This window comes from Callionymus lyra, chromosome 6 (assembly GCF_982586985.1).
Source record: "Callionymus lyra chromosome 6, fCalLyr1.hap1.1, whole genome shotgun sequence".
Taxonomy (NCBI): Eukaryota; Metazoa; Chordata; class Actinopteri; order Syngnathiformes; family Callionymidae; genus Callionymus; species Callionymus lyra.
This window is the reverse complement of record NC_141823.1, coordinates 18,703,894-18,724,641: the sequence shown is the minus strand read 5'-3', so window position 1 is coordinate 18,724,641 and position 20,748 is coordinate 18,703,894. Positions and strand designations below refer to the sequence as shown.

General features: G+C 39.7%; 1 protein-coding gene across 3 annotated transcripts in view; it reads right to left on the bottom strand.

Annotated features, from left to right (window-relative positions):
* Positions 1-20,748, bottom strand: part of LOC148077063 (zinc finger MIZ domain-containing protein 1-like) — a 59,418-nt gene that overhangs the window by 20,296 nt on the left and 18,374 nt on the right. The window lies entirely within an intron of this gene.

Below are 20,748 nucleotides of genomic sequence, written 5' to 3'. Positions count from 1 at the left end.
CTCGTTACAATGATGAGTTTCTATTGCTCTTTTCTTTTTATCTATCGGCTCCACGTTATGAACGAGCCACGAGGAGAGGGTCTGGGATGCATGCGTCAGTTGAGCTTAATTTACTGCAAATTGCACATGAGGCGCGACACAACAAGTTGAGAGCTGTGGATTCCTGCACAACAAAAGACACATGTAGGGGCGGAAGAGAGAAGGAAGGGGAGAGGAGGGAAGCCAGCCTTCCTTCCCCTATTGAAAGGGAGGGCCGGGATATATGGATGGAGCGGGAGCTGTAATAAAACGAAACGGCAGAGGAGTCGCAGGCGGTGGGAACACACGGGAGAAAGCAGCCGAGTGTGTCGGAGAAGCCAAGAGGCACGGTCGGAGGATTGGTAGAAATTATCTCTTTATAATCAGGAGGCCTCTGCATGGCTGCCTCGCTGACAGATGAGACCTATCTCTACAAATGGGCTTTTCACCACACTATCAAGCCACCACTGGCGTAAAACAATGTTTTCCTTTCCCCTCGTGTCCCGGCGCTCAGAGTGTGCAGGGCAGAAGACACGGGTCCAGGACACGAGTCAGCTATAAAGACACACCACAATGCTTCGTAGTATTACCTCTTTAGGCTTCGTAATATTACTCTGCGAGGCTCCGTAGTATTACTTCCCAATGCTGCTTAGTATTACTCTGTGAGACTTTGTAGTATTACTCCATAAGGTTATTGTATTGTTACTCTTTCGTAACCTTACTCCACATTTACTCCACACTCTTTGGCTTTGTAGTATTACTCTATAAGGTTATTGTATTGTTACTCTTTCGTAACCTTACTCCACATTTACTCCACACTCTGAGAGGCTTTGTAGTATTACTTTGCCGGGCTGGCTAATATTACTCTGCAAGACATTGCAGTATTAATTTGTAAGGCTCTGTTCTATTACCTCGCAATGCGCCATTGGTACTACTCCTCAATACTTTGTAGTATAACTCCACAAGGCTCCGTAATATAACTCTGCAAGATTTTTTAATATCACTTTTCAAGACTAAGATATATTACTCTGCTCGGCTTCATAGTATTACTCTGCGAGGCTTTGTATTATTTCTCTGCGAGGGGCCGTATGATTTCTACCCAATGTTGCGTAGTATTGCTCCGCAAGACTATTTAGTATTACACTACAAGGCTTGTTCGTATTACTTTGCAAAGTTTTGTGATATCACTTTGCAAGGCTAAGATGTAGTTTTCTGCTCTGCTTTGTAGTATTTCTCTGTGGGGCCTCCTTAGAATTAATCTGCGATACCTTTACCTAAGATGTATTACTCCGCTCGGCTTTGTAGATTACTCTGCGAGGCTCCGTAGTGTTTCTCCCCAATGCTGCGTAGTATTACCCCGCAAGTCTATGCAATATTAGTCTGTGATGCTTACTAGTATTACTGAACGACACTTTGTAGTATTACTCCCATAGTATTAAACCGCAGGGCTTGGTAGTATTTTTCCAAGAGGCTTCAGCGCACCACGAGGCTTGATACTCCAGGTCCTAGAAACATGGCACATCAAACAAAGACCAACCATGATGATGTCAAGGACCGAGAAAGTCATTCCATCAGAATCCTCATCATATTCTAGAGTCTCCACTGGCTCAAGTAATCCAGGGCTAAAAACATAAAGGACACTCGAGCGTTAGCTGCTGGAGTTAAGGGTATAGATGTGCCGCGGACCATGACGATATATCACCCCTTCATCCTGCTCACACTTAGCCAACATCATGTAGCGACACTCTCAGTTAGCCCTAACACGCTTTACAACAACACAAGACGCAGGGGTGCGACACCTCTGCAGTGCTGTGTGAACCACTCGCACAATTACACCCATTTGCACATACACACAGAGCTCGACACACACGCTAATCCACAGCTCCGAGTAGTGCTGACACTATTAAAACAGAGCAAGGTGGCCCGAGTGGAGATATCAGTATCAGCCCGGCAGCTCGCAGGGACGTGTGCACGCCAACACACAACTGCTAAAGGTCCTTGCGTGTCATGTGTTGGAGGTGAATGAGCTAATATATAGTTAGCAGCGCTCACTTACGCATTAACAGGAGCTCTTGTTCCTCAGTCACGTGGTGAAGGAAGATGATTGAATGACCAGCGTTTTCCTACAAATGCTACACTTGTATTCTACGCAGAATTTGAACAAAACACTACTATAATATATTGTGTTTTTTTTGTATTGAAAGATAGATGGATAAACTTTATTGATCCCTCTGGAGGTCTCCTTCGGGAAATTGTTTTTTTTTAAATTTAAAATATACTATTTTAATTATTGCTTATATACTTTTCAGTATATATTTTATTGAGTATGGATTTAAATTTTGTTACCCTGGTCTTGAAAAGCGCTATATAAATATAAATTACTTACTTACTAGAAAGTATAAGAAGCAACATGAATGTTACTTGATCCAATAACAACAACAAATTAAATTGTCATGTTAATAATAACTGCTACAATAATTTTGTAGTTTTGTTTTAATAATAATTTTTAAGTATTTGTGCACACAATTAAGATTTTGTGTTTCATTCATCCATTATTTTTCTGAGTAAACTTTACTGAAACAAGCGTCTTGAATGTTACCTCAGAGACAATCTTTTTTTTTTTTAAAACAAACCACCTTTCAGACAGTAATAATCAATAGAATAGAAATCATTTAAGTTATTATTTATGATCTTTACTGTTTGTAGGTGTGAGTGGGTGTGACCCCAATAATGGAATCAGTGGTAGAAAATGAATGAATGGCAGACAGATTATGAATTACATTTCCAGGAAATGTTGACAATAAAGAAATAATATTTAAAGTGCTCAAAATTCCCATTTGGATCCACAAATTTTCTGAAGGTTCCGTCACACTCTTTACTGGTGAGCTGCAACTCTTCATCGCCTACTGTGTGTTGTGCACGCCAATTTTAAAAGGTACCAAAAAATAAAAGGAGAAAAACGTGATGTAAGATAATATTGATACACAGATATATCGCAACCTTTTTTCCAAGATACTGTATCGATTTTATTTGGCTTTCAAATCATATTTTATTTGAATAACTATTATAGTTTGTTTTAAAGATTTGAAGAAAGCGTTAATAATAGCAAAATAATTGGATTTTTTCAATTTACAATTAACATATTTAAGGCATTTGTATGTTTTATTGTTGCAATTAAACTTCTGGCTGCTAGATGGCAGCACTCATTAAATCCATTGCAGCCAAATGAACAATAGATTCCTGTGAAAACCCGGCGCTGACTGAGGATGAGAGGATACAGTTGACTCCAGCAGCTTTTAAAGCTTTTGGTATCTCAGTGTATCGTATCGTTACAAGTATCGTATTGCAAGATTCTTGCTAATACACACCCCTACTAGCTAACATTTATCAGTTTTTCGATTGTATGCAACAAAGACAGGTATCGCGGGCTCGCTAAAGGAAGCTCCTGACAATGACGCAGGTCACCACGAGTGTAAACCGTGTGCTTTGAGACAATAAGCAGACGTTTATAATATTAATGAGCTCCCGGTCTCATGCATACAGATGTCTGTCCTTCAGAGCCGAGGACGGTCGAGCTTTCGGACGGCGACACCTGGACGACCGCGGGTGTCCGGCCGCCCCCCCGCCCCCCCGTCCACCCTGAGTGGCCTGGCATGAGAGCAACGGAACCGTGAATGACTCGGCACCGGCTTCTATTGTTGCCTCACAGAACGTGCCATAATCCCCGGCTCCTTCCAGAGCTGGCACGGGAGGATAATATGAACTGCCTGTCTCACCTCCCTCCCCTCTCTTAACAACCCCCACCACCACCACCGCCGCCGCCGCCGCCTCCCTTCCCCCAATTCCCGGCTACACACACATATGGACTCACACACACGCAAACACACCTCCTCCCCACGCGGTTCTGTAACAGGCTGGGAAATGGGTTTCTTTTATTCACTGCAGTCGGGTCTGCAGATCTAGGCGCGAGTGCGAGGAAGGGCAGCTTCACTCACTCATACAAATAGGAGCTTTGCTGCATCGGGAGCTGTCCAATCTCCCTTTTTTCTCCCTTCTGTCTCTTTCCATCTCCCACTCTGTTTCATACAAAACCAACACTACCTCTCTCTCTCTTTCGCTCCCTCCCCCCCTTCTCCCCTCTCACTTTCTTTTTTTCCCTGACAGCTCCTCCTGAATTCCAGTGAGCCCCACTTCAGTCAGTACACAGAAATTGCAAAGCCATCAGGCACGTCTGCAGCCAGATTAGAAGAGAAAAGGAAGCAAAAAAAAAAGAAGAGGGGAGGGTTGCTGGATACCTCCCTCCACCCCCCCCCCCCCCCCCCCCTTCCAACCATGGCCGCTGGAAGAGGAAGACGGGGAAATGGAAGCATCATAAAGCAATATCTACACTCTAACCAAGTGAAACATCACACAGATTGTCAGAGGCTGATCGCCAGCGCTAGGACAAAGGCATCCTCTCCGCCTCCCCCTTGTTACATCTCTACCTCGTGGAAGATGGTTTATGTGAACATGAAAAGCATCATATGGCTTAACCTTCATCCCTGCTCTCCTGCACACGGCTACTCTTCATTACCTCCCAGCCATACACTAATGGCGAGGGGTGGGGAGGCAGCAAGAGAAGGGTCAAATCCCCCCGGGGTCGGTGGAGACATCACAGATGAGCCACACGAGTGCGTTGCATTGTGGAACACGAGGCCGAGCGTGTTACTAACAAGTCGCTAATGTTGATGATCTCCCTTCTCTTTGATCACAGCCCCGAGTTTGTGCTAATAGAAAAAAAAACTGATGGAGGATTGAGTAGATTTAATCACTCTCTGAGGTACAACGGTTTACTTTGAACACGCCGGTGCAGCGTCGGTCGTCGGAAATGTAGGACAATTATTTCTAAACAGGTAAACATGCAGCAAATAAATAGTTTGTTATCACAAAGGAACACCAACACTGTGTCTGTGAAAATATTGTGAAAGTTAAAAAAATGATAATAGAAACTACATACATTTTGCTAGCTTATAAGACAAGGAAAACATTTAATTAACAGCCTTATATTTGTACTTAATTGTTGCCCAGCATGAGCAAAATAGCAAAAACATAACCAGCTAATAGCCAAGTAGTGACTACAAAGTAACAATAGTACAGTTCAGTACTATTGTGTCACCCATGACACCATCAATGCTCCATTTGAGCTAAAACAAGTATATATATTTTTAAATGTGGCAAAAATATGTTCAATTCCTCTACTGTACATCGAGTAATTTAGAAGTTAGTGCAACAATAACATACTTGCACATTAAGGGTGTGAGAAAATATGTATCCCCCACTATTATTATATTGCAATATTTCATATAGATATTTAACAGAGCTGTATTGATTTTTCTCCAATTTTCTTTTGGCTTTTTAAAATTAATATTTTCATGAAAATGATGTAATGGTTTATATTTAGTGTGTGTAAATAAATTTTAAAAATATATTCAAATATTCACTGCGTTTGTCAATCTTTCTGTTGCAATTCGAGTCCCAGGCACTAGATGGCAGCAGTGATTACGTCCTCCGTAGCGAAATAAAATTCCGCAAGATCCCAGCGATGACTGAGGACGAGAGGATACAGTCGGCTACAGCAGCTTTTAAAGCTGATTTTCTTTTTACATGTTCTGGTTTTGAAATGAAAACATTAACAACTTCGTCAAGAGTCATGTTGTCAAGTACTCGACAATACTATAAACATATCCTTGTTACTACATAATCACAATATATTGTACTGTTACCACTGTATGGTGATACATATGGTATCGCCACATTCACCTGATTATGACCATGTGACTCCATCATAAAATGCCTGATGTTAGCAAACACAAGTTTATATTTTTAAATGTGGCAAAAAATAAGTTCACTTCCTCTACTGTACTTTGAGTAATCCTATAGCCACAGAAACAATAAAACACTTTGTAACACATCCAGGTCCCGCCTGACATACCTGATGTAATCCACTTTGCTAAAATAGCTGCCTTCCCAGAGCACGAGAGGCCATGTTGGGGTCCGGGGGAGAAAAGAGGACCGGGCGGTAATGGTGGGAGGATTGACAGAGATACATGGCGGCGAGGAGCTGGTGTTTGTGTGTTTGCTGTCTTACAAGTGTATTCAGTGTCGGGCCGCCGCTGACTGTTGAGTGTTTAATGGGCCTGTTTGTCTGGACAAGCCAACGGAGGCCGTCCCTGTCTCCATTGTGCGACTGACCCTTGAACCATTTGTGACTGCAACTGAAAAGGGAGGAGGTTGACGCAGAGGGTGAGACATTCAAGCCCGGGTCAGATGCAGTATGGAAAGAAACAGCATGACCAGTGACACACTATTGAAGCGTCGCATTACGAACTGTTACGTCCAAAAGTGCTTCAGGCTGATACGATACAAATGTAGAGAGAGTGGTTTGAATAGAACATGCATTAAACTGTAACTCTAACAACAGCTTCTTTTATGATTTTGTCTTCAATTTTTCGTGACGCTAATGAAAGAAAATCCCTCCGAAAGCCGATCAGATAGTGTGAGCGTTACAACCAACAGTCTTGCAGAACCAGAGCACGCCGCCTTCTTTCAATGAACCCAGAATCATCCGCAGAAGCTGGACTCCTCCATCCATCCTGTTCACACATCTACTCTGGTGGATGATCACAGGTGTAAGCAGCTGGGATGAGACGCGTGACCTTTGTATCGACCAGAAAAGCGATTAAACCCGAGGGTAAGCTAAGCTAAAGTTACGCGGGTTAGTTGGTACCTCACGCAGTTTCCTTGTTAACCCTCGATCTCTACCAAGGATGTTGCTTTTACAAAGAGAAAAACCAATATTAACAGATAACTTTAGCAAAATGATTCATGGAAATCAGAAAATATATTTAGAATTTGTTCCATGAACACGTCAAACCAAGTCATTTCTACACCAAAAACCGCTCTTTCAAACTCGAAGTATGTCCCCGATACACATTTGTAAATACCCATACTCGCCTATTACCCTTTTCTAAACCGATGATTACATATCAGAGATCTGTCCGACCCGCACCTTTACCACCTGCCGGCGCCGCGTTAAAATATATATTATTTCACATCAGCAGATTGTGCGATAAGCCCGTGTGCTCGCAGCTTGCTAGTTCGTGCCGTCTCCCCGGGGAGAAGCCTCTGATTCCACAAATGTGCTCAATTAAAAAGAGCAGAGTACTTAGAGACGGGCAGCGAGAGGCTGCTGCCTGAGCTTGTTTGATCTGGATTCCCTAATTGGTCAATGACAACACATTACCAGACTGGCGGATGCTTGATCCGCTGAGAGGAGACGGCTTTTTGACTGGCGTGGTCAGACCTCCTCCTCCTTCTCCTCCGTCCTCCCCTCCCCACCCCCCCTGTACTGAGCAGAGCGTGTCTATGGGGCCAGGGGGGTCTTCTGTGTGATGGCAGGGGGGGGAGGGTGTAGAGGTCAGACAGCTGTAATTCCATGTGCGAGTGAGGGGAGGGTCCAGACACGAAGAGATGTAGTGCTTACCAAGACGATGATCTGTCTACTTTGCATGGCAGAGTTTTTTTTTTGTTTCAATTGTTTAAAAGTCTTTTCACCTTCAATGAGAATTTCTTATATTGGCCAATCAACACTGCTATTACAAACATTTCAGGGAGATTTTTTTCCCAACGATTGTCCTTATTTTCAGTGAACACTTCGATAAGTATTTGAGCCATTACAAGAAAACAGTTTTTAAACAGTGACTCTAAGAATCTTGGAGAGTTTTATTTTTGACTGAATATTGAAACGTTATTATCACAGAAAATATACGCTTCCCCCGCTACACCTCCAGGACTATTTTAAAACCTTATTTCGTCATGAGCAGCTACAGGAAGCTGAAACATCCTCTCATGGTTTACGTGTATAAACCAACTATTTGAGTCAACAGATTATCATTAAATGTTCATGGTCTTTTAAGCAACACAAAATAGTATAGTGTAGTATAGTATAGTATAGTATAGTATAGTATAGTATAGTATAGTGTAGTGTAGTGTAGTGTAGTGTAGTGTAGTGTAGTATAGTATAGTATAGTATAGTATAGAGTAGTGTAGTGTAGTGTAGTGTAGTGTAGTGTAGTGTAGTATAGAGTAGTGTAGTGTAGTATAGTATAGTATAGTATAGTATAGTATAGTATAGAGTAGTGTAGTGTAGTGTAGTATAAGTAGTATAGTATAGTATAGTATAGTATAGTATAGAGTAGTGTAGTGTAGTGTAGTGTAGTGTAGTGTAGTGTAGTGTAGACTAGTGTAGTGTAGTATAGTATAGTATAGTATAGTATAGTATAGTATAGTATAGTATAGTATAGTATAGTATAGTGTAGTGTAGTGTAGTATAGAGTAGTGTAGTGTAGTATAGTATAGTATAGTATAGTATAGTATAGTATAGTATAGTATAGTATAGTATAGTATAGTATAGTATAGTATAGTATAGAGTAGTGTAGTGTAGTGTAGTGTAGTGTAGTGTAGTGTAGAGAAGTGTAGTATAGTATAGTATAGTATAGTGTAGTATAGTATAGAGTAGTGTAGTGTAGTATAGTATAGTATAGTATAGTATAGTATAGTATAGTATAGTATGGTATAGAGTAGTGTAGTGTAGTGTAGTGTAGTTTAGTGTAGTTTAGTGTAGTGTAGTGTAGTGTAGTGTAGTATAGAGTAGTGTAGTGTAGTATAGTATAGTATAGTATTGTATAGAGTAGTGTAGTGTAGTGTAGTATAGTATAGTATAGAATAGTATAGAATAGGCAGTTGAAGGTGTTGTAGATAATCTTCAAAACATGGTGAGCAAACTGCATTTTCAACCCTTTTTCCCCCAAAAAAATGATCCATAAAAAATGAGTAAAATGTCTTCTAGAAAAATTAAATCTCCCGACCCTACCTAACATTTAATGATGATGGTGCAACACAATGATGGGCCCATTATTTCATCAACTGTTAGCCTAATAAAGTGTCTTATTATTCAATCCCGTACGAGCCTCAAACACATGTACGTCTGCCCAAAAGTGCTATGATCGACCTGTATCTGGGGAAACAGGAAGACAATTCTACCGCCACGGTTCACTTTGGGTGAAAGGAGCTTGACAGGAAAATGAAAACACTGAATCTTGCTTGTCTTCCGATCTTTTGATGTGTCAAAAACAAGAGCAAAGAACGAGAGAGAGACAGAAAGAGAGAGAGAGAGAGAGAGGGGGGGGGGGATTGAAGTGAGCAGTTGGAGGAAATTCATGCTGCCTGAAGTGTAATATTTTCTATCCTGCCGTTTAGTCCTCTGAAAGTGCTGAAACATCAGCAATTACAGCCAGGTTGGGTCATGAATCTATCTCTCTGCAGTGTTTCCTCCCTGCTGCAGAGCCGTGTCACCTGGCCAACAACCGACGCTTAAAATCTCCTCCGTCAAATATACGCTCTGTTTACACACACACACACACACACACACATTGAAACCTGATCTGAACCAGATAAGAAAAGTTCACCATTAATTTTGACTGTGCCTAAAGGCTTTACAAACTGCTGAAACACTTCAGACCGAGACACAAACTGGTGCATTATCAAAAGAGAAGGAAGGAAATTAAGGAAAAAAATAACCATATGTTTCTCCAATTACAGAGACAAAATAAAGTCTCAAGGAAAACGATTAAAAATGTCATTTTTCACACTGACTAACGGACAAATAAACGAGTGCAGCGCCGGCTAGTTGAAAGTAATCTCTGCGTTCAGAGAGCTTGTGGACATAACGGTCACTCCTCCATGATAACAAATGATTGCAGAGAAGGGGGGAGCAGCAGTTATGCCTGAAATTGCTGAGACAACAGAGCCATCATAGGCAACAACAGAAGAAGCATGAAGGAACTGGTGGGTTCAGAGTCGTTTACAACAGCTCAAGAGAGAAAGATTTTATTCAAATGATAATAGTTAACCGTCATATCGCATATCGAGTGTTTATTGAGTCAAAATCACGGAGAGTGAGGACACAATCTTATGCTAGCTTCTGTTGTTTACTTTTTTGGGGTTGGGCTAAATTCGCCAAATGATTTCTTCATACGTTATCAACCATTCCTCTGGTGACATAGTTTTTAGGGTACCACAGTGGCATTTTGATACTGCCATTATCAGCCCATATAGTGACTGTTTTCTTTGATAATATCTACCTTTTATATGGGCAAGTAGGCTCCTTACATCTTTTATATTTAAACGTTGTCAACAATCCTTCTTCCTTGCTACTGTCAAAGTCAAATGACCAGGAAGGTTTTTCATGTTGACATTTCTTTGGAGAAATTTCAATAAAATATATACTTTAAAGGGCAAGATAAAACTGATAACACAACAGGAGTTCCAGAAAATCAAGGAAAAGCCTGAACAAATAAAAACATCTTAAGATGTTTCTTAAAGGAGTCAGTAGACTCCATCAAACTCAAAGAGAGAGTATGAAAACAACACAAAACTATAGCATTATTGCACTTAAGGATGCATTTACAAATGCACAGATTAGTGCTGAAAAAGACAACTTTTACAAGTAAGGTTTCCATTAACAACCAAACAGGAGACAAAGAGGTGAGGCCATGGACCACTTTGCAATTTAATTAGGAACCAAATCTTAGCTAACTAGGACTTATGGGAAAATATATCATGCTTGACAACAAAACATGTAATGCTAAATAATGATGCATTAGAGGTCATTCCCATCATCTTGCTTCTCAGCTAGTCAATACAGTTTTTAGTAGCACAAAACATTTAATGATGAAGCTCATCATCTACTACTGTTTCCGGGCTGTAATTGCATAGTGACACGAAAAAACAGCCCGAGCTGAAGCGTTGACTCTGTGGGGAGCCCACGCAGGGACATAAACCGGGATTAGACGACGCAAAGCAAACATAAGAAGATTGCTGAGTGATCTGATTGACACTAGAAGCCGACGATAAAACCGTGAAATTCAAACAAACTAAGGTAACTCAAACAATTCATTTAATCGAGTATATCAAACAGCTATAATTACAATGTTATCGAATCCTAATCCAAATGTTTGAGTGACTCTGCGGGGCCTGAACTAGAGGAAGGGGGGAAGGTTGGTGTCTGTGGCTCATTCAGCGTTAGGGTCCTCGGCTAATGAGATTAGTCAATAATGGATTGAAAACAAGCAGCTTGCTCGGCTGACACAATGGCCGCAGAGGCGAGAGTCAACACATACACGCTACAAACAGAACATATTCCAACGTATTAATGCGATCCACCCGCAATTCTTTCTTTTCCTAGTACACGTTAAGGCTAATGGAGTAAATGGCTCCTTGTTGATGAAGTCTAGTTTTTGTACCGGCCACGAGTGGAAAGAGTCCAGATCAATCCCAGGCCACCACTGGACAAACATTTCTGGAGAGCTGAGAAGTCTACTGGGACCAACAAAGACGGCCAAAGCACAAACATTGCCAGGTTTTTTTTTTTTTTTTCAAGAGCTGTGAACAAGCAGTTTGTGCCAAAGTAAACCTTGCACAAGATGGAGGGAGCCACTGCCTGGCTTTGGTACCTTTTGAGCTTTTACAATGGTGAATAACGGAAAAAAAAAAGCCTCAACATGCAGCCGTAGTAAATGACTTGATTGACAAAACCCTTTAAAACAGAACTACCTACAAGGAAAAGGAAGCTAATGAAAGCTGGTGGAGAATAAGACCAGGTAATATTAGTCAGACAGGTCACTAAAACCACTACTGCGTCTTGATCCTATCTTATCTTATGATTTAATATATTTAATTACACTTTATCAACAGCCAGATGTCACTTTAATATGTTGTTTATTCGAGAGAAATCAATGCATTTTTAACTTTAGATTGCAAAAAGTGACTCAGGCCATGAAGGATGAGTGAGTTCAGGTATTGTCATCAAATGACTCCCTAATGAACAATATCCAACACAAAATTACTTTTGCTAGGAGACCACAGGGATGGATAACCATGATACATGACGGTTAAACATCCAAGCCTACGTAGTTTTGGGCATCACATTCATCAAATTGGATTACAGTTTGTACTTTTCATCACTCAAGGAAACTCATTAACGGACAAAAAGTGGGTCAACCTCCTCAAGGAAGAAATGAAAATACGCTTGACGGACCAACACCGCAAATCATTTATGTAAGTCGACTTTCTGTGGCACGCAACAGTCACACACACACACACACACACAGAAAAAAAGATTCAGTTTCAAGAGCTTTATAAAGGGCCAGGAAACCAATTTAGTCTCTATCTAATCAGGGTTTATGGAATTACATGACAGATTTAGAGTCTTAGAAGCAACTCAACACCATCTAAGAACATTTAAATGACACAAAAAATGGCTGAATTTGAATTAAACAACACTAGATGACTGTATTTTACAGGAACTGTGGCCTTTGGCTGTTTCATTACAAACGAGTCTTGCAGCAATTGCTATATAAAGTTTCACAAATCAGGTCACTCATTTTCCTGACTCTTTTAAATTCCATCACAGCTGTCATTTTTCCTGAACCTTTTTTATTTAAATAAACAAGTTTTACATTTTTTTTTTTTAATTACACCTCGGCTAATGGCAGCACCGTGGGTCACTCCCATCGTACTTAAGAGATCAAATTAAAGCTATTAAATGATCAACTTTTTTTTCATTTGTCTTATTTTAGCAAAGTCCATTTGTATAATAATTGATGATGGTTAAGTCCTGAGCTAAATTATGTTTATCGAATGTACTTTACCACAAATTAGATCTCTCCGATTGTATTTATTATCACTGCTTGTGTGTTAAAGTAAAGAGCGTCAGTAACCGATCTCTGACTGAACAGCTAATTCTCGACATTGAACGATAATAAGTCACAGAAATCTGTGTTTGGTTTAAACCTTACGAGATTACAGCAACAGCTCTGTGCTTCAGGAAGGATTCAGACAGACACGTGAATTATTTTTTAACTTCCTCCTTGCAAGTTAAAACGTGTGACTTTAAACTAGATCTGATTTCTATTCTTTGTTTAAGTAAACATTTAGATTCCTACCCCTTCAACTTCTTATATTGCTTATAGTCAGATATATTAAGAATATTCAAATACAATAAATAAATATTTAGCTAAGCGATGTTATATCCTTTCATAATCCTCTTTTTCATGTTTTTCCTCACTCCTCCCTCTCCGGTCCCATCCTGTCGTCCGACTGAATGTCTGTCACAGGGCCATGATTGTTCTCCAGTTAGAGGTCATGGATGTGGAGTGCAGGCTGCGTTCACTTCCTGTCTCTCGGAGTCACAGGGTTAACCTTTACTGAGGCCAAAATGACTTCTAGTTAGTGGAAGAACCACATTTGCTGACAGGGCCGTTCTCACTCTCCTCTTGAGTGACCCCTGTTTCTGGTCCAAGGTATTCTTGATCACCCTCCAGACATTTGGACGGACTTTCTTTAGACACAATGTCGAGGCTTGTTATGAAGACGTATGATACAGTACAAGCGGAGGATCTTGGAAAGACATGTTAAACCGCTGTCAAGAATATAGAAGAGATACTCACTTCATTGACTATCAATTGGTTTGTTCAATACATGTAAAATAATTGTTACTTTTGCATGATCTGAACTGTTGACTTTCCTGGAAATCGTTTTAATATTCACTTAAAAAAATATTTAAAGAAAGCTATTAATTTGGATTCAACAATTCTAGAAAAGGGGTTCAGTTGCATAGAAGTAATCATTCTTGCTAACAGGATTGAGAATGCAAGAGATGGAGCATAAACTGGGTTGAGGAAAACCAGAGATTTAAACGCTCATTAAGTTTGGGGAGAATTCTCTGACCTCCTGTCTGTCAGGTTTTCCTTCATGTGAAACACGTTCAGGAAATTGGCCAGTTCCTGTCGGGGGAAGAAAAACTCAGCTTTCAGTAAAAGCCTGCAATGAAATGTGTTTAACATTTCATTGCAGGTAAAAACACATCGTTTTTTTAGATGGCTAAGAAATTCAACATATGATCCAGAAAATAATTACATCAAGTTATAATTAAAATGAAGTAATTAAGGCAGAAAAACTAAAAGAGAAAGTCGTAAAATAAAAACAACACTTTACAATAAAGAATTAAATGGGAATAAGGCTGGTTTTACAGACTGGACCAAAAAAACAAAAAACATTTAACAGTAAATGTTTTTGCACACTCACAGCTGGAAAGAAAATTGCTTCCAAAGTGGAGGTTTTAAATGTGGACAAAGTACCTAACAGCGTTGATTCAATAAGGACCACACAGATGGTTTAACACACTTAGTTTAAGGTGGATGGTGTAATTATCAAAGTCTAATCTACCTTTATTTTATTTAAAAAGAAAAAAGTTCTCTCAATGATTTAACACCCCAATCTTTGTTGGGTGTAACTATTCCCAAAGTTCTACAGCAACATCTACTGTCAATGATGGTATCATTTTAAATGGTTACCAATAGATGATATATTTTGGAAACTCCTTTTAGTACTTTCGCCGGCTAGTATCGTCTTCAGACGTTATATTTTCTTGATGGTATAAATATCCGTAATTTTTGCCAATTAACGATTTGCTTATTCCATCTTAGAAGAACGTCAAACTCTATCTATGTGGCTTCTGGTAATCCACGTCCAACCACATAAACTCAAAAGGGTCTTGAGATAAAACGGGAGACATTTTCTCTCATTATTTGACTTGACTATCCAGGAGTCTGGACTAAACAAGGTATTCATGAAAGCTTTCTTTACATATCGTGTTTTGACAGACATATCAAATATGTGCTTGTGTGTTGGATTGTGATGCTCTGTTGTTAAGGCCTGGAAATAACATCCACTTATCAAAGGCTGTTTTAGTATGAGACACAGATTAAAGCCCATTTCTAGGCCAGCATATAATCAGTGTCCAAGTTGCAAATCAATGACCTACTTCCAACTACACACACTAACACACACACACACACATACCCACTGCAAGCAACTGTCTTTTATCAGCCTCACATGGAAACAAACACTTTGTTTTGACGTGAGCATCTATTTAAGGAGATATCTCGAGGAGTAATTACACGAGAACTCCTACAAGACTGACAAAAAGACAGCATCTGGCACACTGGTGGTTGTCTTATTTAGAACGTGAGGAACATCGTGGTGAAAAGCCAGTTCTATCAATCAGGTTGGGACTATAATGTTGCCCTGTTGCTACTCTGTAGACCCCGTGAGTCCATAAAACACATGTGTCGAACTGAAGACCTGGGGGCGCCAAACTATTTTATGTGGCCTGTCACATGAGATTTAAAAAACAATTTGGTTAAAAAAAAATATATATATAAATTTTAGTTGCTTCAAAATCCATCATTAAATCAAATACTATACATGTTGATATCGTAACTCACAGATGTTATCTAGAAAGCAAATATTTTAAATGGCCACAATTTTTGGGGGAAAAAAACCGGATGAAATCCATGCAGATGGAAGTATATTAAAAATGTGGAAGAAGATGTTCTTCTAGGAGGAAAAACAAAGTAGAGGTGGAAATTGCTTTCTAATAGACTTTAGTCTATACTGGTGCCAGACCTATACTTCTATAGTATAATTTCTGAATAAAATGTTCGAATTAAACAACTCGTTTTCATCACAGTCATAAACTTATGTTCTACAGGTATTTTCTGGAGCAACATTGCGAGCATTTGAGCCAAGGTCAAATGCTGAGTACTGCGTATTGCTCTGAACCACACTAATAGTGATGAGTATATTTTTAAATAAATGTTGATATTTTTGAGATACATTTTAGCATGTAAAATTATAGCAGAAACAGACAAACGAGCTGAAATGAGAAACCTAAATCTGCATTACTTTTCAGTCTGGTTACCATTTATGTCAGAACCGGTGCCATTATGGGATAGAGTTTCGATACCTACCCCTAGATGTTGACCAATTTTAAAATATGACACAATCTGCATATATTTGGGTTAAAATCAGCCTTCAACAATTACAAATTGTGACTGATAGTTTATTGTTGAGACCTCCCGTCAACAGAAGGCCATAAACAGAAAAGCATCATAAATAGAAATATCGTTTTGATTATGTTTTTCTTGTAGTACGTTTCCTGGCCTCTTCCATTGAGTTTGAGATCCCTGCAGTACTACAGTGCATACCACAATGACAGACCTGTACACAAATAAGGAAACTGCTGTTTGTTGGTTCTTATTTTCTTGTTACAATTGGCTGAAGTAATGGTTGTGGTTATTGAAGACATGGAGAGACTTTGAAAACTTTGAATCCAAATACTGGTGGGATGAATTTTCTAAATCATGAAACTGATAAAGGATTCTAAAGGATCAGAAACAGAAGCTTTTATTGCCAGCGTTGTATCTTTTTCTGCTTTTATCGCGATCCATTCTGGCTAAACAACAAATAAGACCCTCTATCTATGAACTAGCTATGCCAGCTTCAGTGAAAACATCAAATAACATAAGACTGGATTATGAGACTTGGTGTGTAATGCATCCTACCACCGTCATCCTTCTGACTTTTTCTTTTAATCATAAATAGATGGCATGGCAAGTTAAGGTTTGTTTAGTGTGTCTGAAAATTGTATATTTATATATATATATATATATATATGCATTTCTGCCATGCAAGAAGTAACTTAAGGCCCCATCATTTGTAATATTGTAAGGGCCCATGTCTGAGGCTGAAGTTTTGTAGCTGGCTACTCTCATCTTACGCTAATCTTCCCAGAAAAAGTCGAGGGACATTTCAGCAGAATTTGAAGAAAACTCTAAATCCAAGCTTATGTTCCTGATTAAAAAAGGGAGCAAATTGGTAAACAAGAACCACCGGGGACAATTGTGGACCTGAACTACTGAGCTGCACTGATCCGTGCAGAATGACAAAGAGCTGAAAGCTGGTGAAAACAGCAGAACACATGTGGATTACAATATTTGAGAAGGCACTCTTTCATTTGACCTACATCACAGTCGTATCAAAATATAAATAGCAGCAGAGAAGGGAGGCTATTGACATTCTCTATCACTATGAAATTGGGTTTGCTCTGGGAAGAGAGATAATGACACTTAAATCTAATTTAATTTCTAGTAAACTGATTTTGAAAACAAATACGTCTTTCAAAACAGGGAAACCTTAAAAGATTGGCAGGATGTACCTAAAAAATCGAATCACATGATACACGTGAATCTCGTGTTCCTTGTTTTTACTATGGCTTTTTTTGTGTGTTATCTTATTTCATTCTTTTATTCTGTGCTGCCGTCACAACAAATCATCTGGTTGTGTTTACAACACTGGCAGTAAATGTTTCTGATTCTAATGTGACACAGAAAACAATAGCATCGAAATATTGGTAATTCAAAATAAATGAATTGACTTCTGTGTTTTTAAATCCATAAACAACTTAATTTTTACATAAAAAAACAATTTTACAAATGAGTGTTACCTGATTTATATCCATGACGCATGTTGTCATCAAGCGCACATTCTTTATAAAATGGTTGGCAACTACTGAAACATCTTTTTGGCAGTAGAATAACTCTTTTTATGGATATATCCGGTGTGTTTCATGTCATCTTTCAGTGATGTTCAAAAATGTTTATAACTCCACCTGACTTTGAATATCTTGTCTCACATTTATTAAGCTGATACTCCTCCATAATGTATTCCCAAAGAGAAGTACTCTTCCGCTTTGCCAGGTGATGGAGAAGAAGAGCGAGAGAAACGCTGTGTCCTGGACTTTATTAAGCTGCATTACAGAGCAGCTCGCTCACTGCTCGTGACTGGAGGCACAAAGACCAGATTGTTTTCATGTTTGCTCAAGGGCCTTGATAAGATGCTTAGTTGGAGAGCAACGTATTGATCAACTCCTACACAGGTCAGGAGTTTTACTATAATGAAGGAAAGGTCTGCATCCTCTACTTATCGCACATCTCGCTCAGATGGTCGTCTCAGGAAGCTTAAAGGTCAGCCACACGGCTCAGCAGGGAACTAGTCGCCTTGGCCACCATGAATAGCAATAAATTGTGGGCCTCATACAAATGTCATAAGAGGGACTCGTGATCATGAGCATCACCATTAACAATGGGGCTCTTGAAGCGTCAACGACAACAACTTCTTCACAAGCTTTAAAAAATGCATTAAGATTTCAGGGGGGATTTTCTGCTTCTCAACCTGATTTTGTCAACCTATACCATTAACTAATGGACTTATCCTTGATTTTCTGGAACTCTTGTTGTGTTATCAGTTTTATCTTGCCCTTTAAAGTATATACTTTATTGAATATTGTTTTGATTGTTTAAGCGCTTTGTGACCCTGGTCTGGAAAAGAGCTATACAAATAAAAATGACTTACTTACTTACTTACTACAAACAATTGGAAATGTTCAGTGATATTTCTAACGTAACACTTCTTGACCAAGAAACAATAAACTCTTCATAAAGTCACTCAAAGATCTTCTCCAAAAACAGCCACGATTCAATGACTGAATCTATTATGATTGTTTGGAGGTAAGTTGGGTCGATTTCATGAGTTATGACACTTTGTTACCTTTGCCTTCCATCAGCAGTGTCTTTGATTTCTACAAGCTAAATAGCCCAGAGCAGAGTTAATCCAACGGGTCTGCTATTCAATCTGGCTGGTACCATAATTGCATGTCAAGCACATATTTACAACATCAAAAGCTGCGAGCAACCACAGCCAAAGATTCACCCCCTGGCAACAACCGGCCCCTACATTAGTTTTAAGCTAAGCAATGAATCAACTATTTTCATACTTATTTTATTAGAAAAGGTGAAAATGAATCACCTGGTAGTCACTACAAGGTTGTACTTCTGGTGCGGGAGGTCATGGTTCTAGTCTAGATGAGGAGCCAAGAGAGCAAAAGCTGGAGCGCAGATGAGGGGGTTACCACCAGTGTGGGGGCCCCCGGGCAAACTCCCTGGCATTCCTCGTTTTAAGTATCTTCGGAGGAATTGTAATGTAAGATTGAGAGTTATTTAGGTCATTGAACGCTAGGTTTACCCTCGGGCGTTCGTGAACCTTTATTTTTCAGTGATGTCATCACTCTCATCTCCGGTTGCATAGCATTATGAGCACGAGCGAAAACATCCATCGTCGTTTTACTTGAATACCGGTCGACAACTCACAGTCCTTCAGATGTGGCTTCTACAACCAAAACATGGAACCAAAACACGCCCAAAAATCAGCTTTAAAATCTGTTGGAGTCAACTGTATCCTCTCGTCCTTAGTCATAGCTCACTAACTTTAATTGAAAACTAAAGATTAAAAACTGACTGGATATTTAAATTCCCCGTAGGTTTGGAAATCTGTGCGTCTGGCACCACTACATCTGGGAATGAAAGCGTGAACAATGCAGACAAGCAAATATTACAAAACAAACGAGCACTGTATCCGCTAAGACACAGAAGCCAAAGAGAAACCTTCAGTAACGTGGCTGAGATGGACACCCAGCATTGACTAACACTCAGTCAGTTCATTGTCAAGAGCACAAAAGTGAATCAGAGCAGTCAGCTGCTGTTGGCTGGCTCAGGGCTGAGCGCCAGTCAAGCACAGGATCGCAGACATGTGACTGGCTGTCTCACACAAATGCCTCTAATGTGGCACGTCTTCCCGGAAGCTAGACCTCCTTTCCTCTCCTCACATCATGTCTGCATATCCGTTAGAGGAAGAGAGATGAGACAGAAACGGGGGATTTTGAGTAGAGATGTGAGAAAATATTGATTTACTAATACATATTGCGATATTTTTTCGACATTCAACAACACTGTATCGATTTCTTTGGCTTACAAATCATTTTTTATGTTCCTCATAGTTCTTTTATGGTTTATGTTTTAATAAAGTGTGTGAAAAATACACTATTTTGGTGTTTTATTTACATTTTACATACACATATTCACAGCACTTGTTCCTTTTTTGTGTTGCGATTGCAGCATCCCACAGCAGTCATTATATCCTCTGCAGCTAAAGAAACAATGAAATCCTTGGACACCCCAGCGATGACTGAGGACAAGAGGATGCAGTCGGCTCCAGCTGCTTTTAAAGCTGTTGTTTTGACTTGCTTTGGTTTCAAAACAAATGAAAGCAGTTGACAAGAGTCATGTGGTCTGTAAATTCTGCAACACTAGAGTCAAGTACTTGACAATACTATGAATATAAACTTGTTCCTACAGTACTATCTGGCAATATATTGTGTTGTTGCCCCTGTATCATGATATGTATGGTATCACCAGAGTATTGTCAATACAAAGCTCTAATTGAGTGCAGATAATGTTTTTGTATTTTCAATTCAACGACAGCCATAACCAAAGGCGGGCAGCTTACTTCCACTTCCAGCTGAGGCCCACCCTCTCCCCCCCTGCACACCCAGATGAAGACCAGTGGGAGTAATTATCAGATAATTCCTAAAGTAAATAATCATTTCTACAAGGTGCCACAGCAGGCAGCAGCTTGTTTCACCACATTGCTCAGCGCACCTATTAGGCTTTTAATGCGTTTTGTGAAAGTAACCCGACTTGAGTTAATCTCTTAAAATTACAATAAGAGCTAATATAAGTGCTCTACTCTGCTTCATTGGCTGCTCAGCTGCTCCCCTTTTTTTTTTTTGTTGCAAAGAGTCCCTCGGTGCATAAATGTTTCATGCCACCCTGCTGCCCATTTCCCTGCATGTTGTGTCGCCCCACCCCTCTCACCCCCTCTCCACTTAAAGTC